Source organism: Siphateles boraxobius, unplaced genomic scaffold (assembly GCF_051911475.1).
Source record: "Siphateles boraxobius isolate OS27281-9 unplaced genomic scaffold, OSU_SipBor_1 7, whole genome shotgun sequence".
NCBI classification, from domain to species: domain Eukaryota; kingdom Metazoa; phylum Chordata; class Actinopteri; order Cypriniformes; family Leuciscidae; genus Siphateles; species Siphateles boraxobius.
The window spans coordinates 15,013,543-15,027,368 of record NW_027509197.1 but is presented as its reverse complement, the minus strand read 5'-3'; the positions used below and the strand labels follow the sequence as shown (position 1 = coordinate 15,027,368).

General features: G+C 41.2%; 1 long non-coding RNA gene across 1 annotated transcript; it reads right to left on the bottom strand.

The window, feature by feature from the left end:
* Positions 1-5,126: 5,126 nt before the first annotated feature.
* On the bottom strand, positions 5,127-7,412 carry LOC143723371 (uncharacterized). Its single transcript, XR_013197095.1, has 3 exons — positions 7,005-7,412; positions 6,273-6,347; positions 5,127-6,195 (listed from the first exon to the last, which is right to left on the bottom strand). It is a non-coding gene; the product is annotated as an uncharacterized LOC143723371 (long non-coding RNA).
* Positions 7,413-13,826: the final 6,414 nt, after the last annotated feature.

Below are 13,826 nucleotides of genomic sequence, written 5' to 3'. Positions count from 1 at the left end.
TTAAAGTTATATGGGAAAATGACATTTCCACTTTGATTGCCAATTCCAAAAGTACAAGCCAGTGTAAAAAGTAGCATTTGATATTTTCATTTAAGTAAGTTTCTGACTAGATAGTTTGACTATTAAATACCATATTACCCATCATTTAAAGTGCAACCATCGTTATTTATGTATTTACTATCGAAAGAACAGCTGAAATCTAAAAGAACAGGCTACAAAATAGCACTCTAAATAGTTTAGCTTTTCACACACACGGTGGCGCTATTGACACTTTTATCCATATGAATTCAAGTTGCATATGAATTCACTGCATTCAAGTTGCACTTCTCACAGTTTAAAGGCCAACTGAAGTGCCTTGAAACCATAGACTGTGCAGCATTATTCAATGTGTTGACAATTTCCACTGAAACAGGAAGACAGTACGGAACATATTAAACAGCCTCTCCCATTTTTAAAAATAGCTAATATTATGTCTATATCACAGCGCGGCCAGAGCAGTTGAGCTAAGTTCAGCCGCAGTTTCCTCCTAATCTCATAATAATGAGTTAAGAAATAATTTCATTTTAATCGTTTCTTAAGGACATTTAAATTATGTACAGTAGCTACGAAAAATAGCTACAAAAGAAAAATATTATGTCGGCATATCATGTGTCAGTCCAGTGATGCTATCACGCAACACCGCATTAGCTCCGAAAGTGGCAGCAGTTTCCCGTACGTTAACTGTTAGGTAGCAGCGGCAACCTAACTGAGCTATAACTAAACAGCTATCATTGACACACTTTAAAAAAAACACGTCTAGATGATGATATACTTTTGGACCATGTCATACCTGAGGAGGAGGAGGATGGTCGTGAGACACTTAGTGGCTCTGGGAATGCCGGTGAAAATTGCCGCATTTTAATCAAGAGCATGATTAGCATGAAGGCTGACACTACATTCCACCACCACAGACCGCCACCAGCATGAGATTGTTTTCTGTCTGCAGGTGTTTTATGCCTCAGATGTGTTTTTGTAACAAGAAAAGAAAAACAACTCTCGGTTTCACGTTCACTGTTTTTTATTTCAGCGCCTTGGACAGTCCCCCAATCCCTTCCTTCAGACATGTCTCGCAAAATTTCCAGTTGTAATTCCGGTAACACTTTGCAATAAGGTTTCATACATTTTTATTTTTTTTTATGCAAAAAAACCGCATTTCTGACGTGCGTTTTCCGTGACCAAAGTGCATGTTAAGAACGCACGCTTTTATAACAAATCGCACGTCCCGCATGCTTTTGACGGGTCAGTGGGCAATCAGACGCCTGACCAGGCATTTATGAATACTTTGGCTTGCCATTCGAATGTGGTGCAGGCTGCAGCGCGCTCGTTTTTCCAGGCGCACCTATAGGCCTATGCCGCAGCGAGATGAAAACATCTCAACTTTTCAGAATGCCGCAAGCGCACCGCATGTCATGTGACAAAAACCAACCTGTCAGCTTCGGCCTTTCCTTAACAACTTCGAAAGCTCGGCCAAACAGCTGATCATAGATGTACAGGGCGGTTTTTTATTTCTCATCTCCATAAATATAGCCTATAGTAGTAAAGCTTAATACAAGGGCTAGAAATCCTTTGCTGACACCCTTCAGGCCCACCTCGATTTAATTCAGGCCTACCCATCTGTCACGTTCTGCATCCGCTACTGATTCAAAGGCATGTAAAGGGAACCATTGACACAGAGAACAAAGATTTAAAACTCTTCACATGTGCTCGCGCTCATGAACAACTACTGAACATCTGAACACAAAAAACTACTGAACATCTGAACACAAACAACGATCAAATGCTCATCGACGGTTCTTCTGTCTGTTCTCCCAAATGTAATCAAATGTATATTTGTGACTCTGGACCACAAAACCAGTCGTAAGTCGCACGGGTATATTTTTAGCAATAGCCAACAATACATTGTATGGGTCAAAATTATCGATTTTTCTTTTATGCCAAAATCATTAGTATATTCAGTAAAGATCATGTTCCATGAAGATATTTTGTAAATTTCCTAACTTAAATATATATAAAATATATTTTTGTGAATGGATGCAGCAAAATCGCGCAAAAAAAAAGTCAGAAAACAGGCCTATAAACTTCACTCGCTGCTGTCCGCTTTTTGGGAATTACCCACTCAAGTTGGGTATCTATGTCAAGCTTAGATTTATGGGGGTAGAATTGTTGCATTATTCCAAATAAATCGATTATGATCCACGAATAAATGTAGAGATCCACAAAAATATATCAAATCCACAAATAAATAGATTAAGATCCACAAATAAATGTTTCACAAAGAATTATAAAACTCACAAATATATAGAATGAGATTTGCAAATAAAAAATATATTTACAAATGTTGTTTATACCACAAACACAACTCTGCCTGGCATTTATTTGTGGACCTTTTTTTGTGCATTTGTAAACCCCCTCACGCATTTGTGAATCGGTTCCTGTGCATTTGTAAATCCCCAAATCCCCTCACGCATTTATGGATTTTGAAACACTTCTAGCGTCGAAGTGCAGACAATTCCACAAATAAGTGGACTCCCCCCACCGTTTACTCAGATAACCAATCAGATAACGGCCACATTCAGCTGACCAATCGTAGCACGTTCTCGCTACCGTTAATCACGTTAGGCTTTATAATCAGAGTGGTCTTGCCCTGCCCTTTACCATAGACAGTAAAAGAGGAAATAACTTTGCCCATTCATCTGCATTGGCTCAAATAGGAAGTGTAAGGCTATAAGGCCCATAATATTGCTTCAGTAAAATATTTTTAAAATTTGGATTTCGTTAGAGTTAGACCATGAGACTGTGTATCAAGCCAAGACACATTTTATGAGCCTTTGAAAATGGCAGAGAAACAGCGCGGGAACAACGCCTTATGGAAGTGTCACGTTATTCATGATAAAACAAAAAAGCATCAATACGTTGCTGAATGAATGACTGTATTCAACCTCGTGATAAATACGCGAGTTTGTGTAATATTGGGGAAATTACTGTCACAACAGATTTTCCCACTTCTTCATTCAAGTTTTAAATAGCAGGTCTGTGGATCTAATGATTAAATATATAACATGCATTGAAAAGTGAAATGCCCAGCAGACAAGCGATTTGAATTTATCCGTTAAAACGCTTGATCACACAAATAATATTTCATATGAATCAGACTTAATAATATTGTATTGTAAAAGTTAGGCTACTTAAAGCCTATAAATGCAAATATGTATTTTTCAGCATTGCATTATCAACTAAAACCCCATTAGCCTACACGCTGTTACATCTTCAATGATGGTCATTTGGGCTGATATTTTGTATTCTACATAATATTTATGTCCTATAGCTATCTATTTGTCACAACGATTGTGCTTTAAAAGACAAAATCATTCGTTTTGTAATTTATTACATCGTGTCTACCCGGTGCGAGGCTTTCTACATTGGACAACGGAGCAAATGTGCAAATGATGTGTCCTCCCTGTACAGGGCCGGCGGGTGGGGGGGGGGCGTGAGGGAGCGACGCCCCCTCAACGGGACTCTCCCGCCCCCTCAGATCACCATGAATGTAAACGGGATTGTATTGATAAAATATGCTATTTAAAAATCACATTTGCCAATTACATTTTCACATTTTCTTGTTTTTGTGAATATTAAGCTGAATTAATAATATTTTAATTAAGGACAGTCTGTTAGACAAAGTCGAATTTTGATTGGTCGTTTGATTTTGCGTGCTCGCTCACCCTAGCATTACGTTAAATTTCTCATACGGGAAAGATCACACGACGGCTACGGACTGTAGAACGGATATTCCATAATTTCAAGGTTGAATAATGCATATCGGGGGCAATCGGGAGACTCGGCATAGGCGGAGGGTGAACCAACTCCAGGGTAAGACTAAGATGTGCGCTTCCCCTGCATTTAAATAGATTTCCTAACCATGTAGCAGTTCCGCATCACAATCCGTACAGCGGCGCTTCCGTAACATGAATCCGTACAGTGACCTTTTGAATCAAATGTACAATGAATCACTTCCAGGTCAAATAAAGTTATATATACCTTTGGAAACTGTGTTTTTTCATATTTGATCTTCTTCACTCATTGTCGAAGTCCACGCCCTTTGAAGACGACATTTCAGCGGTAAGTACAAGGACACCCGAGTGACGTTTAAAAATGGCGGTGGGCGGGGATCTCGCGTAGACTCCGGTGAAGGAGGGAAGAGAGTCAGCGAATGAAATGAATGAAGTTTTGGTCATGTGGTCTATAGTATTGAAGTTAAACGTAATGGTTATTGGTGTTGAACATTTTTAACCTAAAATGTGTGTTATAAGGTTAATAAAACCCTATTTTAAACAGCGGTTTAAAAACTATGTTCACGAGGTCTTGGAAACGACCTGAGGTGACTGAACGCGCCATTTTTCGTAATGAACAATATTTTGCAGATCAGCGATATAAGGACGTTAAAGTCAACCAAAGAGTCAAATCTGAAGTAAATTGTGTCATAATGAAATCTAACTACTATAAGACACCCTGCACGATGAGGTAGGGTGTCCATAAACAAAGTTAAAGCTAGCAGCTTAAGCAGAAGAAACTGCACTTTGACGGGCGCTAGAAACAGCTTTTGCTAAACGCTTTTTTACCGCCCATAGCAGTAATTAATGTAAGTCCCCCAGGACAAATGTAAACATCTTGTTTTTTCAACCCAGTGATCTCAAATATCTAGCTAATGAATACATGAATGAACAGTGTTATACCCATTTTATTAAGTTTATATACATAGTTATAATGTAAACCACCCCAGGAAAAATTTAAACATTTTGCTTCAACCCAGTGATCTCAAATAACTAGCTAATGAATAAATACATAATTAATTAATAAATAAATAACTAGCTAATGAATAAATGAATGAACAGTGTTATACCCATTTTATTAAGTTTATATACATAGTTATAATGTAAACCACCCAGGAAAAATTACACATTTTGCTTCAACCCAGTGATCTCAAATAACTAGCTAATGAATAAATGAATGAACCGTGTTATACCCATTTTATTAAGTTTATATACATAGTTATAGTGATCTCAAAGAACTAATGAACAGGCGAATGAATGAACCATATATTCTTTATTTTTTAAAATCAAACAAAACAGAAAACTCAAGTCTTTTGTGTGCGTTTTCAGAAAATGCCAAAACAAAACAAAACGTATAAAAAATGGTCCGAAGAGGACATGAAGGCGGCCCTGGAGGAACTGGAGGCAGGGCAGAGCCTGAGAACGGTGGGGGTCCGCTACGGCATCCCCCACAACACTCTTCAGGACCATCGGCGAGGCCGCTACGCCTACCAGCCCCACCCCAGCCGTGCCCTCCTCCCGGTGGAAGAGGCATCTTTAGTTGCTTATATCATTTGGATGGGCAGGCACGGCTTCCCCGTGACAAGGGCCGTAGCGACGTTGATGGCCACTGCTATTGTCAAGGCCTCAGGACGCCAGACAATGGTGAACTTTGAACATGGGCTGAGCCGTATGTGGTGGTGCCGTTTCCGGGAACGCCACCCGGAGCTGTCGGCCAGGACCCCCGACCCCCTGGACCGGCAGAGGGTTTTCGGTGTGACGGTGCCTCGTGTGGAGGCACTCTTCAACATATTGGAGCCCATGTTTGCCGGGAAGAGCTGGCATGATCGTCCTCACCTGGTGTTCAATTGTGATGAAACAGGCTTTGGGGATAAACAAAAAAGCAGGAAGGAGAAGGTGTATGCACAGAGGGGACAAAAACATGTGTATCGCCAAACTGTGGTCACAAGGGAGCACATCAGCGTCCACTGCTGTGCTAGCGCGGCAGGTGTGAGCATCCCCCCCATGATTATATATGGCCAATGCTTGCCCAGTAACAGTTATGCGCTAGATGGCCCCCCCAACGCCCTGTATGCCATCAGTGAGAAGGGCTACATGGATGGGCCCCTGTTCGTGAGGTGGATCGAACATTTTCTGAAGCATGCTCCGGCAGAGCGTCCACTACTGCTAACTTGCGACCAACACGAGACCCATATGTCCAAGGACGTGGTGGACCTCTGTCGGGGCAATGGTGTGGAGGTGGTGTGCCTGCCAAGCCACACTACCCATGCCCTTCAGCCCCTCGATGTGTCCCTCTTCGGGCCACTGAAAGAGGCCTTCACCAAGCTGGCTACAAATATGGGACTGGTTAGAGGAGACCTTGTCCTGGGGAAAAAGCATTTTTCTTCAATATTAAAATTTGCTTACCCAAAGGCGGCCACCGTGGAGAACATAAAGAAGGGGTTCCGGCTGACAGGTTTGTTCCCCCTGAACAGGCACGCACTGGAGGACAGTGATCAGGTACAAACAAAATAACAAAAAATAGACACTGCATAGGCTAAATACAATAGAAACAATGCAAACAATAATAAGATAATATATCTTTATATTATAAAAATACGCCCAGATATACTAATATCTTTATCTCCTCTAATTTACATTTCAGATGATGATCATCCCTCCAGTGGCAGTCCACCCAGCCCCTCCTGCCACCACCATCACCACGGCCCAGATCCACGCAGCCCCTCCTGCCACCACCATCACCACGGCCCAGATCCACCCAGCCCCTCCTGCCACCACCATCGCCACGGCCCAGATCCACACAGCCCCTCCTGCCACCACCATCGCCACGGCCCAGATCCACCCAGCCCCTCCTGCCACCACCATCACTACGGCCCAGATCCACCCAGCCCCTCCTGCCACCACCATCACCACGGCCCAGATCCACCCAACCCCTCCTGCCACCACCATCGCCACGGCCCAGATCCACACAGCCCCTCCTGCCACCAGCATCGCCAGGGCCCAGATCCACCCAGCCCCTCCTGCCACCACCATCACCACGGCCCAGATCCACCCAGCCCCTCCTGCCACCACCATCGCCACGGCTCCTCCCGACAGCATATCAGTGCCAGTTGTTGCTGGCTGTGTAGAGTGCCCCACCTGCCATCGGCCACCAAATCCTTTGATCGCGGCTGGAATTATCCCGGCGGGGCTCGCCCACATCCTGGTCCCGCCACGCTTTGACCAATCGGCCCGGAGGAGGCGGCGGCAGCAGGTTCCTGCTGGAGCACGCTGCATTACCAGTGACGAGTTTGCATCTCACCAAGCTGAGAAGGAGAGGGAAGAGAGGGAGAAGCAGGAGGCGAAGAGAAGGAGGATGGAGGAAGTCAAGGAAAGGAAAGCATTGATGGAGGAAGAGAAGAAGAGGAAGCAGAGAGAGAAGGAGCAGAGAGAGAGGGAGAAGGCGCAGAGAGAGAGGGTGAAGGAGCAGAGAGAGAGACAGAAGCAGAGGGAGAGGGAACAAGAGAGAGAAAGAATACGGAGAGAGAGGGAGCAGGAGTGGCTCCAAAATGATATCTGTGCAGCTTGCAAGCAGCCAAGCCCCCCAGGAACTGCAACAGAGACAGTGGAGTGGGTGCAATGTGAAAATTGCACCCTCTGGTACCACACTGAGTGTGTCACTAATGTGGTACCAGAGGAGGCATGGCTGTGCAGGGAGTGTGACATGAGTCGCAATCCACAAATATGCTTATAAATAGTTTTGGTATTATTATTGTATATATTATTATTGATATATTATTGTATATATCAATTACATGTTCTATTTTATATTGCTATATTTACTGCATTCTTTGTTTATTTGTTTTAATAAATATGTCTATGTTCCTAAAACATTTATCAAAAGTGCATCAGTGTTTTCTTGTAGCACACAGTTTCCTAAAACCTAAAGCCATGTTTGATACAGTGACCGTTATTGACCTCAGTGATTAAAAAAAAAGTAGCATACTGAAACTAAATGATGATCTAAATGAAGGACTTTTGGTGGAGGATACAAGCTTTCATAATACACACAGCCTATCAAATAATGAACAGCAGAAGCTAAGAAGCTTATCAAATAAAACATTAGCAGCTAGCTGCTACCTACACACCGTTGAAAACACGTGAAGTTTATACTGAAACTAAATACACATCCAAATCGGTTATTTCGGCCTGACAACAGATAATATACATAGCATATAAAGTAACAAACAGCAAAAGTTAAGGTAATTCACATAAATTTATATATAAACGATACCTTCACGTCGTCGAAATCATGATGGCCCGTTGTACGGTTTCATGTTACGCTCCCAACAATGACTGTACGGAATCTTGTGACGCGTAACATAGTTCCCCACCCAGCGCCGCCTCAGCAAATCGCCATTTATGAGCATTTCATAGGCCAAAAATGAACCAATCAAAGCTAAGAAACGAAGATAAGACCCTCCCCCAGTAAATGACATATCAAAAGTTCATTGGTCTAATCCGTTAAGGGTTGCTCTGACGTTTTTACGTGCCCGGAAGCGAGTTTTCGTGTACGGATTGTGATGCGGAACTGCTAGTTTTAACCAACGTCGCCTAGCAACAACTTAAGCGTCCCAGTATAAACGCTCCCGTTAACTCACTTGTTATTAGCGCAACTATACGTTTACAAACTGTTAATTTGAGCAAAAAAAAAAACAAGCACTGTATGCCTGGCAGCCAATATAAATAAACATGGCCTTACCTAATGCAGCAAAATCCTGCGTTTAGACATGGCATCATGCGTTGATGATGCCCTCGTTGTTTAGTTTTGTGGTTATGTCACTCTCAATTAGAGCTTAGCTGCTAGATTCTCTACCCGAGCCCGAACTTGACCCGAACCGACGATATTTCCCGTCACTATCCTCGGGCCGGGCCGGGCCTTTGATCTAGAGACGTGCACTCCCAACGCAATAGAGTGCGGCGCGGGACTAGATTTGATGGCCGAGTGCGGGCGCGGGCGGTAATGCACTCACTCTGTGTGTGCGGGTTGCGGGAGAATAAAACGATTCGCGAATCACGGGACTCCCTCAAACTAGAAATATTTATGAATAAAACATATAAAAAGTAATACATTTTTATTCTTCTGTTGCAGAAAAGCAACAAGAACAACTATATGTGTGCTTTAACAAGCTTTAAAGTTAATGCTTTAGTAACAAATTTATCAGGAGCATTTATGCTAATGTGTATGATGTGTATGATGGCGACAAGTAGTATTTGTATTTTGGAGGTACAGAAAAAAAGTCTATTTGTGGGCAGGAGCGGGATAAAACATTAATGTTGCGGGCGGGGGAAAGTAACTTAGAAAGTAGTTGAGAACGTCAGTAAATTTAGAGGAAATGTTGCTGATTTTTTAAACAAAATAGCTGACGTCTTTGTCTTGCCAAGGCTAATTTCATAGCTAGCAATTTTTATCCCTAAACAGGCTCGGGCTCATAATTACAGTTAATTTGTCGGGCCGGGCCGGGCTCGGACACAACGTGCAAATGAATGAGTATTTAAAGTGATAACAATTTAATAAAAACATTGCAATTTATAAATTATATTGCTTTCATTTATTTAAAAATTGTTTATCGAAAAAAATGCATAAATCCTGCATAAAATGAATTATCACGCGCATGAATTATCTCTGCGCGTGCGCACGCATGCAGTTTACGTCGTTTTCCACAGACCACAGCTGAGCCAGCCCAGTCGCGCTTATCAGTTGGTTATGGAGTGGAGGAAACTGATCCTAGACCAGCAACGTGGCGCCGGCCCTGAGCATTTCTTTATAAAAGCAACTAGTAGAAGCAGTCAGGCTGCTTTTGAGGGAGAAAATTTCACTCGAATTATATTGCTAGTCTCAAGTCCGTGGCCAGGGGAAGGCTAAGCCTTTTTAGCAAAAAGTTTTTTTTTCTCTCTTTCATCAAAACGTCTTATCAATCGTCTTCAACAGTCTATATCAAGCAGGGACACGTTTGTTTGCATTTTATTTTGTGATTTCATTGTAACGAATAGAGTCTCCCGCAACAGCGATAGATTGAAACGCGCGTCAGTGTGAAAACTGCGCGAGCCACAAGACAACACTGTATCCGCTTCACTGATCGCAGCGGCAACGAGCACTTTGATCACTTGATTTAAAAAGCAACACATTTCAGCGCTAGAACAACTCTAATTTGACAAACGAACAAAATTAATCCTCTGCTGTTTGGAGATGTTTTATTAATTTGTATTGGTACATCCGTGCCGCGAAGATGTTTTAAAAAGTGGTGGGGAGAAGATCGACCCTGGCAAAAAGTGGTGACGTGCGTTAATGTGAACGCCCCCTCTCGGTATTTCAGACGCCCCCTCATCAGCGCTCGGCTGGCGCCGGCTCTGTCCCTGTTGTTGTAGCCGCTACTTCAGAAGAAGAACGGGCATCTGTTTACTATCAATGAATCATCGTGTCGCGCTGCACCGCGTCCATCAGACACTATCACGAATTATGAATTTTCATGTAGTTCAATAAAACAGATTATGCGTCATATATCTTCAGGCATGGGCGTAATTTCCTATGGGGAAATTTCCCCCCCCCCCCCACACTTTTCAAAATCCCGTTTGTGTCCCCCCCACTTTCAAATTCGTTTGTTATGATTTTAAACCGCACGCCGTCATCGCAACGGAGGAGCAGGACCGAGCCTGTGTCGACGCGTGCGTCCGCGTCCACGTCCAGGAACTTCGCGTGCACTCTAAAAATAGCTCACTGAAAGTTCTAATGAGCAGGAATAACGTTAGCGGTTGCGGCGCAATGCCAGAAACAACAACAGGTGACTTTAATGTCATCATGGATGAAAAGAAAGAAAGGAGATGTGAATTGGTTGATTCAGTAAATTTGCTCAGGTCAGGATAATCATATTTTCTGTCTAACGTTAACGTTACACCTGTTGATGTTAGCCTTACGTTGACTGAGGCGAGCTACACTGCTGCTTAATAACTTCAGACTGTGTTAGCTAAATATATTAATGTAGAACATTCTGTGTAGCTTACTTAAAAATGAACATTCTGTAGGCCTACCATGAAAACGAGTCCACTTTAAACCGCTGCATTTTCTGTCAGCAACGAAGTAGTCAAGACAGAACCTAACAATAACACACACATTTATGCCAAAATGTCCGTTTTGTCGAGTATCCCACAAGAACAGTCTTAAATTAGTTAAATAGAATCTTAAATGGAAGTAAAGAGTTGTGAGAGAATGAGACGCGTGAGATCCTGTCAGCAGCGGCAGATCTTAAAGTGACAGCAGCCACTCATTCTCTCTGTCAGTAAAGTTAACCAAAGAACAAAAGGAAAAGAGAAAATTACTAACTGCTCTTGACTAAAGAACGGATTAATCAAATAAAATATTTTAAATTTATTTATTTAAATTAATTTTTAATTTATAATTTATGCCGTTTTAGCTATAAACTTTCTGAAATGTCTGTATATTTCATACTAGACAACTGGCACAGCTGTTAGACAGAAAGTTAACATAATATGACATCTATCATGGCTTATGGGTTTATGTGAGGTTTGTTTTAAGTTCACTTTTTTCACTATTTTTTTAAGCCTAATAAAATGAAACCTAATTTCATCGAGACATTATTCTGTCTTTATGTTGTTTCTACATTACAGTGGAAATTGAGTCTCACATTATTTAATTTTTATTTACACACAAAACATTAATAGCTAACATTTTTTACTTTATAAAATTATTCTCTTAAGTCTTGACGATCGGCCCCTATTAAACAATAAAGTAAGACATCTTTTTCTTATATAAATAGATAGCCTACTATTATTTTTGGCAGAATTTATCATTATAATCAAATGATTTCCTGGATTTTGCATCACCATTGTCCCTAAATGTCTGTAAATGCAGGAAATGGGATTCAAATCGAAAATATTTTCCCCCACTTTGTGTCCCCCCCACTTCTCAAACCAAAGGTAAGAAAACAGACGTCATGGGTAAAATGTGTTAACATTGCAAACATGTTAGTTTTACATATTTGAAACTGCTACGGCAGCAGGGAAATTAATCGGCTATTTGCTTTTGACGCGCCGCTTGACTCCGGTAACTCACTCTCTCGGTATGTGATGATCATTTGTGTGTAATCCTGAGTTAATAATAAATAATAATAAATATAAAGAAGCCTTAAACTCCAACAATCTTTTGGAAACGGGGTGTTTTAACCACACAAACAGCTAATTTGAATGAAGCTCCCATTACAGATGCTTTCAGGGGTGTCGATAATTTCTGCAAAATTATTCAGATCCAGTTCTCGGCCCGAGTGTAAAGCAGTGCCATAGAGAGAAAGAGTTGCGACACTCCCATAGACCGCCATAGGAACTTTCGAATGCGGAAGTAATGCTTGTCGTGGAGCAGCCAATAGTTCCAAACACTGATAGTTCCAGCATTGAACCCCATTCATTTTCAGTGTTTCCGAAGTACTCTCGCTGGTAAATTAATGAAATTACTGTATTTTTTTACTTTTAAACACATTAGCCGACCTCTCGTGAATCTAGTCAGAAGTTATATTTTATGTAGCCATGTAGTTTTAGTTAATGTTTATTGGAAGATAATAGGTTAATTGCAGCTATAGCTTACGTGACACTAACGTTAGCTAACTTATGGTAACCTGATGTATATAATATTATGAATAATAATATTATATATATATATATATATATATATATATATATATATATATATACCTACACAATTAATATATTATGTGTATGGGTTGGGGTTAGTAATGTGTGATTAAAATATATATACATGTGTACTGTACACAGTACATAGTATACATCTATTTGTGTGTGTTTTCTGATGAATGGTTTAGTCTATGATTAGGGTAGGATGAAGGGGTACATAGGCCATACTGAAATGAATCCCGTTAACAGTTATTTAGCTACCTATTTAGGAACATAGTTAATTCACTCATTAACTATCTCTCGGGTTTCATTTTCTGAAGTTAATATTTACCGAACATTTCTGCAAATATAGTTGTTGCTTTCTACGTTATGGGAGCAGTCCATTTCCCTCCTAAATCATTCATTTGTACATGCACAGCGTAATTATTTATATTTTATGTTGGTTGGAATTCTGAACGGAACGCCACTGCAGAACTTTTTGCGTGAAGGTAGGCTAATGGCTGAATCGGAATTTATAAGCAAGATCACGGATCAATAGCCTAATACAGCCCAGTTGTGCTAAAATAAATATCATGAGACGTCCATCATCAGATGAGCCGGTAAAACCAGTGCTACTACCCATGCAAACATGAACACTAAGCTTTTCCCTCCAAAAAACCCCTAAAAATATAAGTAATATACAGTATTTCGTTGTCACCCTGCCTCTCCAAATGCAAAACTGACATTAACTAAATGCAATAATGCAGTAACAGCTGAAAAAGTACTTGGGTGTGTGTTTTATTTTATATTTACCGTTCAATAATGTAATCGCTGCTGTCTGTCCCATAGAAGAACATGACAGCCAGCGTATGTTTTGGAACTATTGGGGCTTACATGAACCACGTGACAGCCATAGCGGCGACATCAGAGCGTGTCGCAACTCTTTCTCTCAATGGCATTGGTAAAGCCTAACCAAGAACGTGCTACGATTGGTCAGCTCAATGTGGCCGTTATCTGATTGGCTTAGGTAAAGGGTGGGTGGAGTCGACTTATTTGTGGATTTGTCTGCACGTCGGCGCTAGAAGTGTTTCAAAATCCACAAATGCATGAGGGGATTTACAAATGCACAGGTACCGATTCACAAATGTGTGAAGGGATTTACAAATGTAGAGAAAGCGGTTCACAAATAAATACCAGGCCGACCTGTGTTTGTGGCATAAAACACATTTGTAAATATATATTTTTATTTGCAAAGCTAATTTTATTTATTTGTGAGTTTTATATTTTTTTGTGAAACTC